Source organism: Desmodus rotundus, chromosome X (assembly GCF_022682495.2).
Source record: "Desmodus rotundus isolate HL8 chromosome X, HLdesRot8A.1, whole genome shotgun sequence".
NCBI lineage: Eukaryota > Metazoa > Chordata > Mammalia > Chiroptera > Phyllostomidae > Desmodus > Desmodus rotundus.
The window spans coordinates 7,183,781-7,204,627 of NC_071400.1; the positions used below are offsets into that span (position 1 = coordinate 7,183,781).

General features: G+C 39.8%; 1 protein-coding gene and 1 non-coding gene across 5 annotated transcripts in view; one reads left to right on the forward strand and one right to left on the reverse strand.

Annotated features, from left to right (window-relative positions):
- Positions 1–20,847, forward strand: part of EDA (ectodysplasin A) — a 298,860-nt gene that overhangs the window by 70,404 nt on the left and 207,609 nt on the right. The gene's annotated exons all lie outside the window — the stretch shown is intronic.
- On the reverse strand, positions 19,842–19,946 carry LOC112300137 (U6 spliceosomal RNA). The gene has a single exon (XR_002974361.2). It is a non-coding gene; the product is annotated as a U6 spliceosomal RNA (small nuclear RNA).

Here is a 20,847-nt window from a genome sequence, read left to right on the forward strand (position 1 = left end):
GAGTTTGTGGGTTTGGCAATAGTGTTAATGTAGTGACGCTATGGAACTGAAGCTGGATCAGGAAGGAAGTGAAGAAAGTTCTGATGAATGGAAACAAAGTAGAGGGGGCGGGATCAGTGTACCTGGAGATCTTGATGAGTGACAAGAATGGTGATAGTAGGAGTAGTTCAACCAGCAACCTGGGAAGGTTGTGGTCAGAGAATGCCATGTTTGAATTCGTAATTTTGGAACCGACAGGTCAATGTTAGATGTGCTATACCAAACTTTAATTAAATTGTCATTCTTTTATATTGAATTTTTTTCATTGAATTTATTGGGGTGACATTGGTTCACAAAAATCTTTTTTTTTTTAAGATTTTTATTTACTTATTTTTAGACACAGGAAGGGAAGAAGAAGGAGAGGGAGAGAAACATCAGTCTGTGGTTGCCTCTCACGCACCCCCACTGGGGACCTGGCCTGCAACCCAGGCATGTGCCCTGACTAGGAATTGAAATGGTGAACCTTTGGTTTGCAGGCCCACACTCAAGCCACTGAGCTACCTCAGCCAGGGTCCTTCACCTTCTTTCATGAAGTCCCCCAATACCCTCCCCACTGACAGCTGTTTGTCTGTTCTCTGTATCAGTTGCCTCTGTTTTTATTTTGTCAGTTTATTTTATTTTAAAAAATTTGTTTAACCTCACCCAAGGATATGTTCATTGTTTGTTTTTTTTTTTTTAAGAGAGAGAGGAAGGGGGTGGAGGAGAGAGAAACATTGATGTGAGAGAGAAGCACCAATCAGTTGCCTCCTGTACCCGCAACCTTTTGGTATATGGGACGACACTCCAACCAACTGAGCCACCCAGCCAGGACCAATTTATTTTATTTTTAGTTTTTTAATTTTTTTTAAAGATTTTATTTATTGTTAGAGAGAGGGGTAGGGAAGAAAGGAACCATCAGTCGGTTGCTTGCCTCTCACATGCCCCCCATCCAGGGACCCGGCCCACAACCTAGGCATGAGCCCTGACCGGGAATCAAACCGGTGACCCCAGAGTTCTAAGGCCCAATCCAACCAGCCACACCAGCCAGGACATATTTTAAATGGTAATAAAAATACATCCCACACCCAGCCAATTTTCAGTCTGTTCAAAAAAAGAAATAATTTAGAAGCAAAGTTATTGGAGTGAGGCAATTCATGAGAGCTAATAATGTTCAGTAGCTGTTTCCTCCATGTTTCTCCGTTTTACTATGAAATTTACTGTCTGAATCAAGCGGTTGTTAGGTGGAGGATGGGATCTTTATTAGTGTTCATAAGAGACATGTTGAAATGTCATCTCTAGGACAGCTATTCTAGGCTGTTCAAAGTCCATTCTCCGAGGAATTGGAAGAACTTTCAGAGTGTATATGTTAACTTAGTTGTTGAAGTAAAAAAGATGTGTGAATTTTCCAGCTCTGCTTCTCTGCTATTATATCTGTTGTGTTGGCACCTGCTCAGGTTTCTTCTTCTGAAAAACATTTCCTCAGCCTGCTTCTCCCTCAAGCCACCCTCTCAACGCTCTTCTTCCTGTCATTGCGCTAAATATTTACTTTTCTCTTAATTTATTGGAATGAGCTATTTTTCTTGAAGTATGTTAGAGGGAACAGAGCCACAAACAATCCTACCTTCAGAACATAACAGCTTAATTTTAAATTTATATTTTGATTTTTGTCTATTTAACATTTTTCTCATTTCTTCACATTCTTTGCAATATTTCTTATTGTTTTAATACATCGGAAATTACTGACTTGTTTTTCTTGTTTTTTAAAGGTTTTATTTATGTTTAGGCAGAGGGGAAGGGGGGGGAAAGGGGAAGAAACATCAATGTGTGGTCGCCACTTGCACGCCCCCCCATTGGGGACCTGGCCTGCAAGCAAGGCATGTGCCATGACTGGGAATAGAACTGGCAGCCTTTCTGGTCACAGGCCCATGCTCAATCCAATGAGCTACACCAGCCAGGGCTGTTTTTCTATAGTTAAACATATCATGTAGTTCACAGTGTTTTATTTATTACTGACAACAATGAAATGGGCATCTTCCTGCATTCATGTGTTTGTTTACTATTATTCTTTTGTCGAACCACTTTTTTAAGATAAATTCCAAGGAGTGGGATTACTAAGCAAAACCATCTGAGCGTTTTTATTTTGTTAAACTTATTGGAAAAAAGTACCTTTCTTCAAAGCCTTGGAATTTGGCCTCTGCTCTGGCCTCTTCAATGAACCACTCTCTCAAAGGTCACCAATGGCCTCCTAATTGTCAAATCAACCTGCTTGTTCATAGAGCCCTCTTGACTTCTCTCAGAATATTTATTTTTTTTAAGATTTTATTTTTTATTTTTAGAGAGAGAGAAAAGAAGGGAGAAAGAGAGGGAGAGAAACATCCATGTGTGGTTGCCTCTTGTGTGCCCTCTACTGGGGACCTGGCCTGCAACCCAGGCATGTGCCCTGACTGGGAATTGAACCAGCTACCGTTTGGTTCACAGGCTGGCACTGAATCCACTGAGTGACAGCAGCCAGGGCCAGTATTCCTAATAAATGTTCAGTGGTAAATCTGATCTCCTCCCCTGGCCTCCTCACTCCTGTTCACCTCTATAAAATGGGGCACTAATCACGTGATCATCCTTGATGGCTTCCAATATCATCTAATTCAACAGGCACTCCTGTCTTACATTCAAGTCCATCCGTAGTATAAGTACAACCTATTTCTTCTGCTCTGTCCTTCACTATTTATTCCCTGACATATTTCAAATAAATTGGCTTACTGCTCCTTGACTATAGTGCTTAAATTAACATCTAACGTTACAGATCATGCTTATTTGCGGTAGCAAAACGGCAAAGAACACAGAGTCTACAGCATGGACAACCCAGTTTTGAGTTGTGGTGATTCCATTTCTCATGGTGTGCTTTTGGGCAGTTAATTTAACCTCTACTTCAGTTTTCTATCTGTAAAATAGAAGAATAGTAATCCACTTCATAGAGATGTTTTGAGGATGGAAGGAATTTATACGTAAAGTACTTAAACAGTGCTTGGCACATATTAAGTGCTCTAATGTGTTAGCTGTTATTGTTGTACTATTTTTGCTCTCTCTTTCTCTCCCCTTCCCTTTTTCTGTGCCCCCACCCCTCACCTCCAATCACTATCATACAAGCTCCATGACGACAGGGATTTTTGTCTGTTTTGTTCACTACGCTATCCCCAGTAACTACAACAGTAACTGACACATAATAAACACTCAGTAAGTATTCGTATTTGTGCATTGAGTGATTGCAGTATGCTCAGCCTGAGACGCCTACTACTGCTGCCTCTTCTTCCTACTTCTCACCAAGAACCCGTCCATCCTATACGGCTCACCCATTTATTCCATGGAACACTGATTTTCCGCTCCTTCTCCCCAGACTAAATTTAATCTCATTTCTTTCAACTGCCATGTTATCTTATTTATGCTTTACTGACATGCCTTACCTTCCTTTGCCTTTCCTCTTAGTCATTTGTATTTTGCTTACTAGATATTAATTTCCTAAAGCGTGGACTTTGTGTTACTCATTTTTATATTCCCTGTGGTGTCTAGTGTAATGCCTTGGAACGTGGTAGATGCCCCATAAACATTTGCTGATTGAATTGCATTGAACTTGTTTTTCTGTTTAGAGACTTCATTTTCTATGACTTTCAGAATTCTAAGTCATGCTTCCAGAGTATTAAATCTCTGAAATTTATTTCTTAGGTATTCTGAATGTTCAAGCTGAGAAAACTAGCCTTTTTTCTGCAGTTGCAGAAGAAGTACATTTGTCTCCATCAATCCTTGTTTTAATTACCTACGGACTTTGTACCGGATCATAAATGGTTCTCATGGTCAAGGGGAGGGTTTATCAAATATGGCATCATATAGCTGGAATGCAGTGGTCTGGTAGCCTCACGTCTGAGAACTAGGATGGAGAAAAAAGGCTTTGAGAAGATAAGGTATGTGTCACAAAATCCATGCACTTAAGCTCATGCACTTTAATAGGGTAAGCTCCTCAAATCCTCATTCATAATTTATTTACTTGTCATGCTTAAATCATGATCATCGGATTGCCTGGCCAACAGCTGTGGAGAGGCAATATAGAAATGTTAGCAAGGCTCAGAGAAGATAGTAGAAGGGAGGGACAGCTGACTGTAAGGAAAGAATCAGAAAGCCAATAAAAAGGCCAAGAACTCTGAGCAGTGCGGGACTAACAGCCCTGCATTGCTTCAGTGGGCCTTAGGGCATCAGTGCATTATAACGGTGCAGTAATTGCTGTTCCGAATAATGACCCAAATTCATCAAAAAAAAAAAAAACAATTGAATTGTGAGTATCCGCCATATTCTGCTTGTGAAGATAAGCAGTGAGATTTCTGTCCAACAGATTAAATAAAACAGGTTTGTTTGTAAAGTATTAAGCTGTCCACTAGCTGGGCATCCTGAGTAGTTACGGATAAGCAAGGTTTTCCTGCATGTGGCATCTACTCGTATATTCTAGTTCAGGTCCCTCTAACTAGAACTGAAATACAATGGTGAGGCAGCATGAGGCAGTAAATCCATAAAAATGAATTGTTCATTCACACTACATTCGTAACATAGGAAATAGTTTATACAACAGATGCTGACTGATTAAAATGCTGCATGCTCAATCATGTTAGTGTTTATTTGATAAGAAATGCCATTTGTTTAGCTTTGCTTGTTTATCCAGTGACTGTGGCGTGGAATTTTATTAGATGCTGCATAGCTGTCCCTCTCTAGCCACCAGAATGTTGAGAGAATCTGAGTTGGAGTGAGACTGGGCCAGAACTTGGAACTTTTTAGCTTGGGGGCAGTGAAGATGGAACAGAAGTCTTTATTTTGAAAGGTTTTCAATTTTAAACCTCTTGGTTTTGTTTTATTTTATTTATATATGAGTGCTGGAAGACAGAAGTGATTCATAGTCTGACAATATTCATTAATTATTTAACTTTTTTCCTAAAAACTTACGTCTTCCTAAAAGTCTTGCTCAGTGACTGCCCAGGGAGAGAGAGAACCAAGCGAATTTCCTGAAATGGAACCATCTAGAACTGATGTGTTTCTGAATAATGGAGAAAACTAAAATTTAATTTGAAAAGTACTGCAATACTAAACAGCTCTTACATTTGAAATAAATTATTCAACTGATTTTTTATTCTCCCTTGGAGCCAGTTAGCAAATAACTTTTGTGTTGTAGCAAGATTATAGCAAATGATTTCATGGGAACATTTATTTAAATGTTGTATTTTGTTAGCTGATAATATCTGGGCATTTATGACATAGAACCAAGTACAATAAATATTTGAGTGAATAGATTTAGGACCTAGATGATTTATTTTTATTTAAAAATTTGTTTCTTCTTCCATTGATTCTAGAGAGAAGAGAAGGGAGGGAGAAAGGGAGGGAGAGGAACATGAGTGTGAGAGAAAACCTCCTGACGTGGGAACTGACCCAGGCGTGTGCCCTGACCAGGAAACCTACCCTGCAGCCCTTGAGTCTGCAGGACGATGCCCAACCAACTGAGCAGCACTGACCGGGGCCAGGACCTAGATAATTCAGAAGAATCATTTTAAAACTTGGATTAGCTATGACATCTAAAGCCAGCATTTTAGGCCATCTTGCAACATACACAACTCAAGATACAGGGAAATAGATTTTAAAAATTAAGAACTTATGCAATGTGTTTTAGAAAGAACTTTATTACTAAGAATAATACACCACTGGCTGGGTAGCTCTGTTGGTTAGAGTGTGGTCCCCATATGCCAAGCTTGCAGGTTCGGCTCCTGGTCACGGCACATACAAGAATCTCTTGGACATGGTGAGTGCTAGGGGGAAGGATGGTATGAGTGCACTAAATGGTAATGGAAAAAATACAGTAAAGATTACATTTTAAAAAAGAACCAGTGAATACATGAGTAAGTGGAACAACAGATCAATATGTCTCTCAAATCAATAAATAAAATTAAAAGAATATGAATAGGTTTCTAACACCCCCATCCAAATATTTTTGTGTATATTTTACCCTCTTGAGAAAGTCACAAGAGAATTTTTATTGTTGCCAATGGAGATCAAGATTTATTAAACTCTACAAACTAACAACCAAACGGGAGTCAGTTTAGAAGGCTATGGTGTGTTATGTAAATCCTACAAATTTCCTATAATCTCTATAAATCACCTTTAAAAATTTTATAAATTCATTTAAAAAGAATAACAGAATAAACGTGAATGTAAATAGAATTTTTAATGAACACTAACTATAATTTCTACTGCTTCATCAAGAACATTTTTTTTTAAATTTTGTTTTGGTTGGAATCATTTTTCATAGTTAAATACAGAAGTGCGCATTGAAATAGTAATTTTTCCACAAGTGCATGGTGGTAAAGAATACAAAGGCCAATAATATACTCTGGTTCCCTGACTTAATCCATGCCAAGGTGCCAGCAATTGTACCCAGCACTGCTTTTATTTTTTTATTTCTATATAGAGGTGGATGAAGAGAGGGAGAGAAACATCAATATGTGGTTGCCTCTCACCCACCCCTACTGGGGACCTGGCCCTCAACACAGGCATGTGCCCTGACTGGGAATTGAACCTGTGGCCCTTTGGTTTGCAGGCCAGCGCTCAATCCACTGAACCACAGCAGTCAGGGTGACACTGTAAATTTAAGCTCTACAACTGCTGATGCAACATTGTAAAATGATTACCACAGTGAGGTTAGTTAATACATTTATTACCTCACGTAGTTGGCCATTTTTTTGGTGTGTGAGGTGAGAACTTTAAAGATTTGCATTCTTAGTAACTTCCAAGTGTACAATGTAGTACCGTTAACTGTAGTCTCCAGAACTTAATGTCATAACTGGACGTTGGTACCCTTTGACCACCACCACCCATTCCTACCCCCCACCGTCCCTGAAAACCACCAATCTACTCTGTTTCTGTAAATTTACGTAATTTTTAGATTCCACACATAAGTGAGATCATTCAATATTTGTCTTTCTCTAACTTATTTCACTTAGCATCATACCTTCCAGGTGCATGCAGATTGTCATAAGTGGCAGGAGTTCCTTCCTTTTATGGCTGAATAACACCACATTTTCTTTATCCATTCATCCATTGAAAGATATTAGAGTCTTTCCGTGTCTTGCCTATTGTAAGTAATGCTGCTATAAACATAGGAGTTGTAGATATTTCTTCGAGATAGGGATTTAATTTCCTTTAGCTGTATACCCAGTAGTGAAATTAAGGGATCATATGGTAGTTCTACTTTTAATTTTTTGAGGGGAACTTCCATATTGATTTTCATAGTGGCTGCACTAATTTACTTTCCATTAATAGTGTACAAGGGTTCCCTTTTCTCCACATTTTCACTAGCATTTATTTGTTGACTTATTGATCTAGCAGGTGAGATAGTATTTCATTGTGGTTTTCGGTTGCTTTCACTGGTGATTAATGATGGTGAGCACCTTCTCATGTACCTGTTGAATACTTATATGTTTTCTTTGGAAAAAATCTCTCTTCAGGGCCTTTGCCCATTTTTAAATCAGATTGTTTTTATTTTATTTTTAAGGCTATTATCAGTGGAATTATTTTTAAATTTCATTTCCAACTGTTACAAGTATAGACAAACAGCTAATTTTTTAATATTGGCCTTGCATCCCACAGACCTGCTGAATTCTCTTATTAGCTCTAATAGTATGTGTGTGTGTGAGTGTGTGCGCGTGCGTATTCCTTAGGATTTTTAAAATATGGCATCTGTGGCAAGAAATAGCTTTATTTCTTCCTTTCCAATCTGGATGTTTTTCATTTGTTTTTATTGCCTAGCGTAATAGTTAGAACCTCCAGTAAAATATGGAATAGAAACTGTGAGAGCAGACAACCTCGGTGTGTTCCTGTCTTTCACCACTGAATATGATACGAACTCTGGGTCTTTCCTGGGTGTACTATGGCCAGTTCAGTTTCCTTACTTTCCTGATTGAGGGGTTTTTTTTAATCATGAAAGTGTTTTGAATTTTGCCAACATGTTTTTATGTCTTTTGAAATATTCGTGGTTTTTTTCCTTTTCTTCTCTTCATATGGTATATTTCATTAATGGTAAACTTTGCATTCCCGGGATAAATCACGCTTGGTCATGGTGTATAATCCTTTCTATATGTTGCTGGATTCAGTTTGTTAGTATTTGTTGGGGATTTTATGCCTATGTTTGGGAGATATTGATCTGTAGCTGTCTTTTCTTGTGATGTCTTTGTCCGGTTTTGGTACCAGGGTAATACAGACCTCATAGAATAAGTGGGGAAGTTTCCCTTGTTCTTTTGTAAAGAAAGGGGGTTAACTGTTCTTTAAATGTTCATTAAAATTCACCAATAAAGCTATCTGCACCTACGCTTTTCTTTGTGAGCTTTTAAAATTTTATTACTAATTTAATCTGTTAGAGTACTATTCAGATTTTCAATGTCTTCTCCAATTAGTTTTAGTATTTTTGACTTTCTAAAGATTTGACCATTTCAGCTAAGTTATCTAATTTGTACATATGCAGTGTTTCTTTATAATGCTTTTTAAAAAGATTTCATTCACTTTTTAGAGAGGGGAAGGAAGGGAGAAAGAGAGGGAGAGAAACATCCATGTGTGGTTGCCTGTCATGCACCCCTACTGGGGACCTGGCCCACAACCCAGGCATGTGCCCTAAAATGGGTATCAAACCAGCAACCTTTCGGTTCGCAGGCCCACACTCAATCCACTGAGCCACACCAGCCAGGGCTACACTGCTTTTTTGTATCTAAATAGCCAGTAGTAATGCCTCCTCTTTCACTCCCGATTTTAGTTATTTGAGTCTTGTTTCTTTCTTTTTTTTTTTCCTTCATCGGTCCAGCTAAAGTGTTGTCACTTTTGTTGATCTTTTCAAGGAATATAAAATTACATTGCGAGAAGGGAAGCATCAAATTAATGATTAGAAGGCAGCTACATAGCCCCTGTATAGTTGGCAGTGTGTGTTCTTAGCCACATGTTTCTTAAAATCTTGGAACCTCAATTGGCTCATTTATAAAACAGGGTGCTGAGACTTGCCTCACAGATTTGCCTAAGGTTAGATGAAATAACATGGAAACTCTCTAGCACCAGAACTATTTATGCCAGACTTTCAGTAAATGCTCACGTCCTTTTCTTCTGCACCATTATGTGGACCTCAGTTTTACCACATTGTTCTTTGGTTCCCAGATCAGAATCAATCAAGTAAACATGAAAAATGACTTCTCTTTTAGAGCCTGAAAATGTATTTGTTTCTGCACCGTGTGCCTGCCATAGAACCAAGACGATACTCATTTTCACTAAGACTTAGGAGCACACCACTTCCTGAATGTAATCGGATGAAGCAATGATAGTTTCATATTAATCACAGATGAGTCTGAAAGCACAACTGAGATCCTAATTACCGTGTTCTACGTTCTTTTCATCTTTTTCTCAGCACATCATGATTCTAACACTGATGACAGGAAAGCATTCCATCCCCCAGGGTTCATGTCAGTCGAATTTCCAGGAGCAACCTCTCATCTCAATAGGTGTTCCCAACTCCAGCTAGAAGATTTTTTTCCTGTGAGGTAGACAGTATAGACTCCTGAATGAATGAGAATTCATTCTTAAGAAACCTGACCTGGCTGGTGTGGCTCAATGGATTGAGCACCGGCCTGTGAATGGAAAGGTCACTGGTTCAATTCCCAGTCAAGGCACATGCCTGGACTGCGGGCCAGGTCCGCAGTGGGGGAGCTCAAGAGGCAACCACACATTGATGTTTCTCTCCCTCTCTGTCTCCCTCCTTTCACCTCTCTCTAAAAATAAATAAATAAAAATCTAAAAAAAAAAAAAGGAAGAAAGAAATCTGCCTTAACCTCAGAGAATATGAAAATGTTTACAGTGTAGTAATATTTGGTACATAAATAATCTTATGACCACCCTGTCTGGTATGGCTCAGTGTATTGAGTGCCAGTCTGGGAACCAGAGGGTCGCCGGTTCGATTCCCAGTCAGGGCACATGCCTGGGTTGTGGACCGGTCCCAAGTAGGGGGTGCACAAGAGGCAGCCACACGTTGATGTTTCTGTTCATCTCTTTCTCCCTCCCTTCCCCTCTCTCTAAAAATAAATAAATACAATCTTTAAAAACTAAAATAAAAAAGGGTAGTTACTTTTATGTATTTGTAGAAATAATAAATACTCTTTTGGGAAAAAAAGAAACCTGTCTTAGCTAACTCCTGTACTTTACTAGCAATGTGATCTTAGGCAAATGATTCGACTTCTCTGAGCTTCAGTTTCCCTGTGTATGACATGTGGGTGGTGATAACAGGGTGCTTGTGGAGTTTTGCTAACATGAGGTTTGTAAAGTACTTAACAGTACTCAGCTAATTGTAAGGAATCTTTGTCAAAATAACTTGTATGGCCCATCTGGGTGTTGTAACAGGCTCATTAGAGCTTTCTCTGACTGCATTTATAATTTTGGATTTTGGAGTATTTGACCTTAAATCTGGTTTAATTTTTTGAAGATTTGTACAAGCTACGTTACTACTGGTAACAAAGTATGCTTGTTCGTCCTGTTCTATAATTGCAACAAGCTCTGCCATCGCTGGTCTCCTGTTTGGGTTCCTGCTCAGCCCATGTCCCCTACTTGTCCGGGATGCGTTAGGGCCCCAACGCAGATAGGCAAAATGGTATCTTACCAGGAAAAATAGACCCTGTTGGCTGGCACATTGTTCTGATGATAGGAAATGAATCTCAACCTGCTTTGGTAACATTACCAAAAATATTTTCATGGGCCCATACGCCCTTATAACTGGAAGATGCTTCAGAGATGATCTAGTTCCATTCAATATTAATTAATGATAGACATTTATTGAGTTTTCACTGTATGGCCAGCACAGTGATGAGAGCTTACCTGTATCATTTCATTTAATCCTCCCAACAACCATTAGAAGTATCCTATTGTTATCTGCATTTTTATAAATGATGAAACAGGTTCAAGGAGGTTAACTGGTCTAGGTTTTCATAGCTAAGAATCAACAGATCCAGGTTTCAAACACAAGTGTCATTCCAGAACTTCATTCCTCAATACACTATATACTACCTCTCCTGCACTTGCAGGTATCCCGTCTAGAGTATTCGCGAAAGATTATTTGGTATTCTTGAATATCTTCAAAGTGGTCAGTTTACTATTCAAAAAAAAAAAAAAAAAGGATTTCATTTAGTTTTTAGAGAGAAGGAGAAAGAGAGGGAGAGAAATATCAATGTGTGGTTGCCTCTTGCACACCCACAACCAAGGCATATTCTCTGACCAGGAATCGAACCAGGGACCTTTCATTTTGAGGGATGACGGACGCCCAGCCCGCTGGGCCACACCAGCCAGGGAAGTTTACTGTTCTCTTGAGGCATCTCTTTCTATTTATTTGACAAATTTAGTGGCAAGGGGGAAGATGTTGAGCTAAAATCTGATTCTTTGTAACAACAAAATCATGGACTGTTAGAGAAAGAGGGACTGGAAGATCGTGCCATTCATTCCTTTGATTTTAGAGCTGAGAAATGTCAACCTAAGAAAGGCAGATGAACAAGATCTCATAGGACTTCCAGGAATTTTGTCCTCTGGAGCCTGACAGTAAGTCTGTTCTATGTTCTTAAGATCAGTGCTTTAAAAAATACATATTTTTAAATTTAATTGATTTTAGAGAGAAAGGAAGGGAAAAAGAGAGAAACCTTGATTTTTCTGTTCCACCCATCTATGCATTCATTGGTCTATCCCTGCACCTGCCCCAAGCAGGGATGGAGCCCAGAACCCCACGAGCCCAGTGGTATCAGGACAATGTTCCAACCAACTGAGTGACCCAGCCAGGGCTTTTTGGTTTTTTTTAAATCCTCACCCGAGGACATCTTTTTATTGATGTGAGGCCTCACTGTGAGAGGGAAACAAGCATCTATTGGTTGCCTCCCATGTGCGTCCTGACCTGGGATGACACCTGCAAGCCAGATATGAGTCTTGACTGGAGATCGAACCCGTAACCTTGGTGTATCTGGGTGACGCTCCAACTGAGCCACCAGGCCAGGGCCAGATCAGTGCTTTTAATATGTAAGGTAGCTTTTATGATTCCTTTTAATTTTACCTTTATGCCAAACCTCCCTAGTGTTTTGTTTCCCTTCCTTCCTTGTATGAGTGATTTGTGGGGTTGCCATTATTCTGGAAATTGTTGGAACCTACTCTGGGTTGTTTATTTGTTTTCTCCTTGAAAATGGAGCGCGCAGAAGTGGACCTGATACTTTAGAGATGATCTCTTCAGCCCCGAATACAGTGAAATTAGGCCTTCCTTTATGTCAGTTATTAGACGTCTGTAGTATAGACTACAGTTGGGGTGTAGACTTTTCGTTTCATCAGCTGTGTCATGAACTTGTGGCCAGATCAAAGGAACCATTTCTTTAAAAATAAAATTTATTTATTTTTAGAGAGAGAGGAAGGAATGGAGAAAGAGAGGGAGAGAAACATTAATGTGTGGTTGCCTCTCACGCATCCCCCACTGGGGGGGACCTGGCCCACAACCCAGGCATGTGCCCTGACTGGGAATCAAACCAGTGACCCTTTGGTTCACAGGCTGGCACTCAATCCACTGAGCCACACCAGCCAGGGCTAAGGAACCATTTTTTTAAATATATAGTCTTTATTCTATTTTTTCCATTACCATTTAGTTCCCTTATACCCCTTCCCCCCAGCAATCACCACACTGTTGTCCATGTCCATGAGTCCTTTTTCCTTTTTGCTCAATCCCTCCACCCCCTAACCTCCCGCCGCCCCTGCCCACTAGCTGTCATCTAAGGAACCATTTTTGAGACGAGGTATTACTGAAATCGTAGTTCTGAACCACTGATTCCAGCATTATTTTATTCAGCTCTGAATCTCTTCAGGCTGGTTTCATCAGTAATCTATTTGCTTAGAAATTAAAGGAAATGAAATGGCATTTGCAATCGGATGTTAGGCCTTTTATTTTTATACTTGTTACCTACATTTGATCGGTTAATTTATAAGCACGAACATTTACCACATTTGCTTTTAAATCTTATTTAGATGGGACTAGCATATGAGACCACTGATTTCCAACGGCATGGTGAAGCTAATCCTTATCTGAAGCCTAGGTGAGGAAAGGCTTTCCCAGGCAAAACTAATGATACCCCAGAGTTCAATGAAAACGTCCTAACTGGAAACCAAGAGCGTGTTTTCTCCTGGTGCTCTTCTCCCTCTCTGCCCTCTGGGAGGATAGGAGAGGGCAGCATAATCTGTGGGGAGGGTTGCAGGAGTCAGAGCAGCTTACCTGCAGCCGACCTGAACACTATGATTAAAGGAAAAAGAAATTGCAAGAAGAAAGAGAGGATCCGTTTTAATTGGAGTTCAGACACACTTCCTAGTCCTTGGATAATGATTCAGGACAGACTTTTTAAAAAGATTTTATTTATTTACTTTTAGAGAGAGGGGAGAAAGGGAGAGAAACATCTACTGGTTGCCTCTTGCATGCCACGCCTGGGGCCCTAGCCCACAACCCAGGCACGTATCCTGACTGGGAATCGAACCAGTGACCTTTTGGTTTGAAGGCCAATCAATGCTCAGTCCACTGAGCCACACCAGCCAGGGCCAGAACAGACTTTTAAAGGAGAAATCTTGAAAAATAGGGGTGAAGCACTAAGGACTGAACCTCTTTTTACCATACTTTATATGATGTCAGAGTTATGTTGTTACATTAATGTTTTAAGATACAAATGCTTACTTACTGTAGTGAATAGAAGGACTGACATTTGGGAATATTTAAGTATTTTTGCCTTTGAAAAGCCTCAGCTCCCTAGACTATACTCACTGTACCTCAATTTCCTGATCTATAGAATGTGGCTAAGACTACTTAGAATGCTCCCTAGCTTCCCTGTCACCCCATAAAGTCCTATCTTTCCACTTAAACTTTCTGGTACTTTAAATTATGCTTAGGGCCTCATATATAAATTATATAAGTTGCAGTTTCATGTCTATATATGTTATGTCTCTTAAATTATAATCTTCTTGAGGTCAGGTACTAGTGGAGTTTTCATCATTTTTGACCTTTATAATTCCTAGTCTAGTGCTTATATATTTCATACACTTACATATTATACTAATTTAGTGACCTTCTTTAAATCATGATTTTTATCTCATCTTTTTCTGATAAAACAGTGAGTATTTAGGTATATGGAACAGCATGAGCAAGAAATAAGGAGAAAGAAGGAACAAAATAAGTGTAAATGACATAAGTTGAGAGCCAAGTTAGTAAGCACAAATGGAATGAAAAATTACGTGAATGGTTTAAAGTTTAGCAGGAAAGCCTGAACGACCATTTCGAGAGGTCTGAGGGAAAGGGCGAAGCGATATACTTAGTGATAGGTGAAAATTGACTGGTAGGCATGGTAACAGTGTTGGAGAAGAACAAAATTAGAAGAGATGGGGCAGCCAGAAGTCAATCATCGGATGTGTGAGAGCAGTCATAGCTGTTTCTGTGATTTTTTTTTTTTTACATTTCATTTATTTAATTTTAGAAAGGGGAAGGGAGGGAGAAAGAGAGGGAAAGAAACATCAATGTGTGGTTGCCTCTAGTGCTCCCCCAGTGGGGGCCTGGCCCTCAATCCAGGCATGTGCCCTGACTGGGAATCGAAGCAGTGACCTTTCCATTTGCAGGCCAGTGCTCAATCCACTGAGCCACACCAGCCAGGGCTTTTTTTTTTTTTTAAATCATCACCTGAGGATATGGTGACTGATTGAGAGTGACAGCAAGAGCGAGACATCAATTGGAGAGAGAACATCGATCCATTGCCTCCAGGACACACACAGACCAGGAATCTATCCCGCAACCATTTGTGGTTGCTGTATGTGTGCTGACCAGCAGTGGAACCCGCAGCCTTTTCATATACGGGGACAACGCTCCAACCAACTGAGCAGCCCTGCCAGGGCAGTCGCAGCTCTTATTTTGTCTTTGATGGTTAATTAGTGATACTTCTCAGCCCTCTGAGTGTGGAAGAATCTGAGAAACTTGGCCGAATTACTTAATGTTGTTTAGCTTCAGTTTCCTCTTCTGTAAAATGAGTTTTATAGTATGGCCTGCAGAGGACTGTAGTGAGTATCAGATGAGCAAGTAAGTGTACACTCGTGTAATGGTGTAAGTGTTCATTAAACATTATTTGTTGCAGGTTGTGTCCTCATGGGGTTTATTTACAGTAGGAAAGTGAAAGGGTGTCAGAGAGCTGAGTGGTAGGGAAGAGAATAAACTTGGGGAGGAATTAGGTGGAATGATTATTTTTATTACTACTACATGCTATTGTTATTGCTAACGTATGTTCAGCACTGAAATTATAACATGTTTCCCAGTACAATATGTCCTTTCATCCACACTTCAACCCACCTAAACCATCCTCTGGACAGCGGATTGACTTTGGCATGGGTGCGGAAGAGCTTGATCTTTAGTGAGGATGCTTAAGCAGCAATTGTCAAACCTGTCACCTCCCCTCCCCCACTCCCCATCCTCAGTTCTCCAGTCTGTTTGGTGAGAAGGGACTTGACCATCCTCAATTCACTTGCCGGAGAAGGGGACAAACACATTTACCTTCTGTCTTGCTCCCATTTTTCTCATCTGCACATGCCCTTTCGTCTTTTGAGCAGCCCTGAATAGGAGCGATGTTTCCGAGTTATAGGTGGAGTATCGTCTTTGAGGTTTGGGTTTAAAAACTTCAGTGCCACCCGAAGAAAGTAATCGGGAACGTAATTGAGCAGGTGGAACAAACATGTTCAATCTGTTTGGGGAAAACAGTAACCAGTTGTAAAGTAATACATTGGCCGCAGGTTCATGGTTCATAATCAGGCTGGGAACGAGGAAGGAGAGAACGTATGGGTTTTCTGGAGACATCTGAGAATACAAGCGCTGCCTCGCATGGGGGAATGGAGGAGCCTCTTCCTAGTCCCCTCCAGAAAAATTGGGAGCCTATCATTAGCTCTGCAGTGATGCACATAGGACTTCAAAGAACCCATTCACTGCACCCTGTGTATGCTGTGGTAGATAGCAGTGTTTCAAACTCACAAAACAAGGAATTTGGGTGGTGAGATTAAAGTCTAAAGTGTACTGCATGGAGAAACATAATTTCTATTAAGTATTGACTGTTTCCTTAAGACAGAGCTGGACAGATGTATTTAACAGAGAATTCTCATTCGGAAAGATTTATTTTTTTTTCCCCCTTTCTCTATCTAAAGCCAAGATCCAGAGTATTAGAGAAGCTCTGGGTTAGGACAGACATTAAATGTCATCCAGTTTAAGTCCCTATCTGCTTTGTGAGTCACCTGTACAATGTCTCTACCAAGTGGTTGTCAGGCTAAGCGTGAAATGTGCCAGTAATGGAGAATCTGCTCTCACACGATAGCCCTGCCATTTGCAGACCGATCTAATTGGTATAAGTGTTCCGTATTTAATACTGCAGTCCGCTACCCTCTGCCTCCCTCTATGGCACAGGTGGCAAAAAAACAAGGCCTGCGGGCTGAATCTGGCCCTCCACCTTGTTTCTACCCGGCGGCAGCACCAAGCCCTTGCTTAACTGTTCAGGAGTAGTGACATTTGTACAGTCCTAAAGTTACATTCGGCCCTTTGAAGGCAACCACGAGGCTGATGTGGCCCCCGATTAAATGAGTTTGTTTGACACTCCTGCTCTATGGAGTCATGAAGTCTCTTCCACTTGATAGCCCTTTGAGATGGAAGACACAAGTCACCACGTCCCCCTGCATGTCTACTCCCTGCTATAGGCTGAACATCTTTCAGCGGTTTCTTTGTTACATGTGCTACTATAGTGTGTCATAATTTTGAGGTTGAGTTTTCACACACACTCCAAATCAGGAGGTTCTTGAGGGCATGGAGCATATCTTACTTATATTCGTATATTTCTTTTTGAATTTAATTTAATTATATTTATTTTTAGAGAGAGGGGAACGGAGGGAGGAAGAGAGGGAGAGAAACACCCATGTGTGGTTGCCTCTCACGCGCCGCCTACTGGGAACCTGGCCCACAACCCAGGCATGTGCCCTGACTAGGAATTGAACTGACAGCCCTTTGGTTCAGGGACCGGTGCTCAATCCACTGAGCCACTCCAGCCAGGGCTCATTCAATAAATTTTTAATGAACACCTACCAAGCACAAGGAGCTGTGCTGGGAACTGAGGCGACCACAGTGACTAGGGATAGATTTACAATGAAGCTAATGAAACTTAAGCTCCAAATCCCCTCACTTGCAGGGGTCCCTGCTAAAGCCCTTCAACTAATTTCATATTCTTTTTCTTAAAAGAAGATGCTGCAATTTGTATATCCTTCAAGTCCACCAAAACCTGTCTCTGCCTCTGGCTAGTATCCCATGATGTGGGTGTATCATAGTTTATTTAACCACTTATCTGTTGAAATCATCAAGGCTGATTTCAGTTGGGGCAATTGCAAATAAAGGTGCTATGAACATTTATCTACAGTTTTTATGTAAACATAAATTTTCATTTTTCTGGGATTGATGCCCAGAAGTGCAGTTACTGGGTAGGTGATAATGGTAGTTGTAGGTTTAATTTGTTTGTTTGTTTGTTTGTTTAATTTTAAAAGAAATTGCTGAGTTGTTTTCTAGAGTGGCTGTACTATTTTACATTCACAACCAGCAATGTATGAGTGATCTCGTTTATCCACATCCTTGCTAGATTTTGGTTTCGTCGTTATATTTTATTTTAGCTATTTGGATAGGCGTGTAGTCATATCTTATTGTGGCTGTAATTTTCGTTTCCTTTATTGTTAATTTTATTGAGCATCTTTTCATGTATTTATTGGGCCATCTTATATTCTCTTTGGTTAAATGTTTCATGTCTTTGTCCATTTTGTAATAGGATTATTCTTTCTATTTACTGTTGAGTTGTAAGCATTTTTTATATATTCCAGACATAAGTTCCTTTTAAAATATGTGGTTTGCAAATATTTTCTCCTAGTCAGTATTCTTGCCTTTTTAAAAAAGATTTGTTTACATAGGCTTTCACAGAGCAATAGTTTTTAATTTTCCTGAGGTTCAATTTATCAATCTTTCCTTTATGGATTCTGCTTTTGGTGTTAACATGTAAGAACTCTTTGTCTAGCCGTAGATCCCAAAGATTTATCTCCTATGCTTTTATCTAAAGGTTTTATAATTCTGCTTTTTAAAGTCCATGATCTATTCTGAGTTAACTTTTATATAAGAAATGAAGATAGGTTGAGGTTACTTTTCTTTTCATTTTACTTTACTTTACTTTTATTTTATTGTATTTAACCTCACCCAAGGATATGTTTATTGATTTTAGAGAGAAAAAAAGGGGGGCGGGAGGGGAGAGAGAGAGAGAGAAACATTGATCAGTTGCTTTCTCAAACCCTCAACCTAGGCATGTGCCCCGACCAGGGATCCAACCCACAACCTTTTGGTGCACGGGATGACATTCCAACCACCTGAGCCACTGGGCCAGAGCAAGTGCTTTTCTTAACTATGGATATTCATTGTTCCAGCACCTCTTGTTGGAAAGATTGTGCTTAGTCCATTGAATTGATTTTGAACCTTTGTCAAAAAACAATTGAGCCTATTTATATGTTCCTATTTGAAGTACTGGTATACGCGTATGTATAAACATGCAGATGGATCTGTAAGTTCTACGCCTCAGCTGAAACCACTCTCCTCTGATTTTGGTGGGTATACAGTAATCCCTAATATGTGGGAGAGTGATTCTGCCCACTTTTTTGTTCTATTCCAAGGTGGTTATTGATGTTCTAGGGCCTGTGCCTTTCCATAGAACTTTTAAAGTGAATTTGCCTATGTCTACAGACATCCTTGCGGGATTTGGAGAGGAGTTACAATAAACCTGTGGATCAATAGGGGGAGAATTGCCAGAGTTATTGTATTATCTTCCAATCCATGAACACAGTGTATCTACTCCAGTATTTGATTTCTTTTATCAGCATTAGTAATTTTTAGCATACACATCCTTTCCTATATATGTTTTGTTAAGGGTATACATAATCATTCTTTTTCTACAGAGCAATTGTAAGTGGTATTGTGTTTTTAATTTTGGTTTTTCTGTTTTAATTTTGGTATTGTTTAAAAAAATTTTTTTTTAGCCCTGGCTGGTGTGGGTCAGTGGATTGAGTGTCAGCTTGTGAACTGAAAGGTCGCCGGTTCCATTCCAGGTCGGGGCACCTGCCTGAGCTGCAGGCCAGGTCCCCAGTGGGGGGCATGTGAGAGGCAACCACACATTGATGTTTCTCTCCTTCTCTTTCTCCCTTTCTTCACCTCTCTCTAGAAATAAAATACAATCTTTAAAAACATTTTTAAATAAAAAATAACTTTTTTTAGTATGTAGAAAAGCAATTTCATGTTTGCATGTCGATCTTGTATCCTCCAACATTGGTGAACTCACTTATTGGTTCTAAGAGTATTTTCATTGACATTTTCTACATATGCAGAGCATCTGCAAAAAGAAATAGTTTTTTTCTATCTAATCCATGTCTTTTTTTTTTTTCAACTTCCAGTCCTGTGTCACATAAGAGTGTTGAGAGTAGATATCCTTGCCTTATTTATATCTTAGGGGAAACATTCAGTCTTTCACCATTAAGTATGCTGTTAGCTGTAGGATATCTGTAGATGCTTTTTGTATCAAGTTGAGGTATGTCCCCTTGATTTCAAACTGCTATGAGGGTTCTTTCTTTCTTTCTTTTTTTTATGAATGGGTGTTGGATTTTGTCATAATTTTTTTTTTTTTGTAAATATGGAACCCTTCACAAATTTGCCTGTCATCCTTGCTCGGGCCGTGCTAATCTTCTCTGTATCGTTCCAATTTTAGTATATGTGCTGGTGAAGCAAGCACATCATAAATTTTTTTTAAGATTTTATTTGTTTTTAGAGAGAGAGGCAAATGAAGAGAGAAAGAGAGGGAAACATCAATGTGTGGTTGCCTCTCACATGGCCCCAACTGGGGACCTGGCCTGCAACCCAGGCATGTGCCCTGATGGGGATCGAAATGGTGACCCTTTGGTTCGCAGCCCGCGCTCAAGCCACTGAGCTACAGCAGCCAGGGTGGATTTTGTCATACCTTTGCTGCATCAATTGATGTGATCATGTTTCTCCTTCAGCATGTGATTTTGGTGGATTACATTGGTTGATTTTTTTTTAAAAAGATTGTATTTATTTTTAGAGGGGAAGGAAGGGAGCAAAGAAAGGGAGAGAAACATCAATGTGTGGTTGCCTCTCACGCACCCCCCACTGGGGTCCTGGCCCACACCCAGGCATGTGCCCTGACTGGGAATCGAACCAGCAGCCCTTGGGTTCACAGGTCGGTGCTCAGTCCACTGAGCCACACCAGCCAGGGCACATTGGTTTCTTTTTGAAAATTCACCAAGCCTTGGTTATGGTATATAATTCTTTTTGTATATTATTGGGCTCAATTTGTTAATATTTTGATGACAAGTTTTGCGTCTAAGTTCATAAGCAATATAGGTCCTTGGGTTTCTTTTTTTTGTATTGCCTTTTTCCTGGTTTGGGTATGGAGGTAATATTAGCTTCATGAAGTGAATCTTTTTTTTCCTGAAAGAGATTTTGTAAAATTGGCATTAATTATTTTTAAATGTCTGATAGAATTCTCCATTGAATTCAGCTGAGCATAAAAATTTCTCTCTTTTTTTTCCCAGGAACCTTAAATTACAAATTGAATTTTTTTGTTGGTTATAAGGCTATTTAGATTGTCTACTTCATCTTGGCTGAGACTGGTA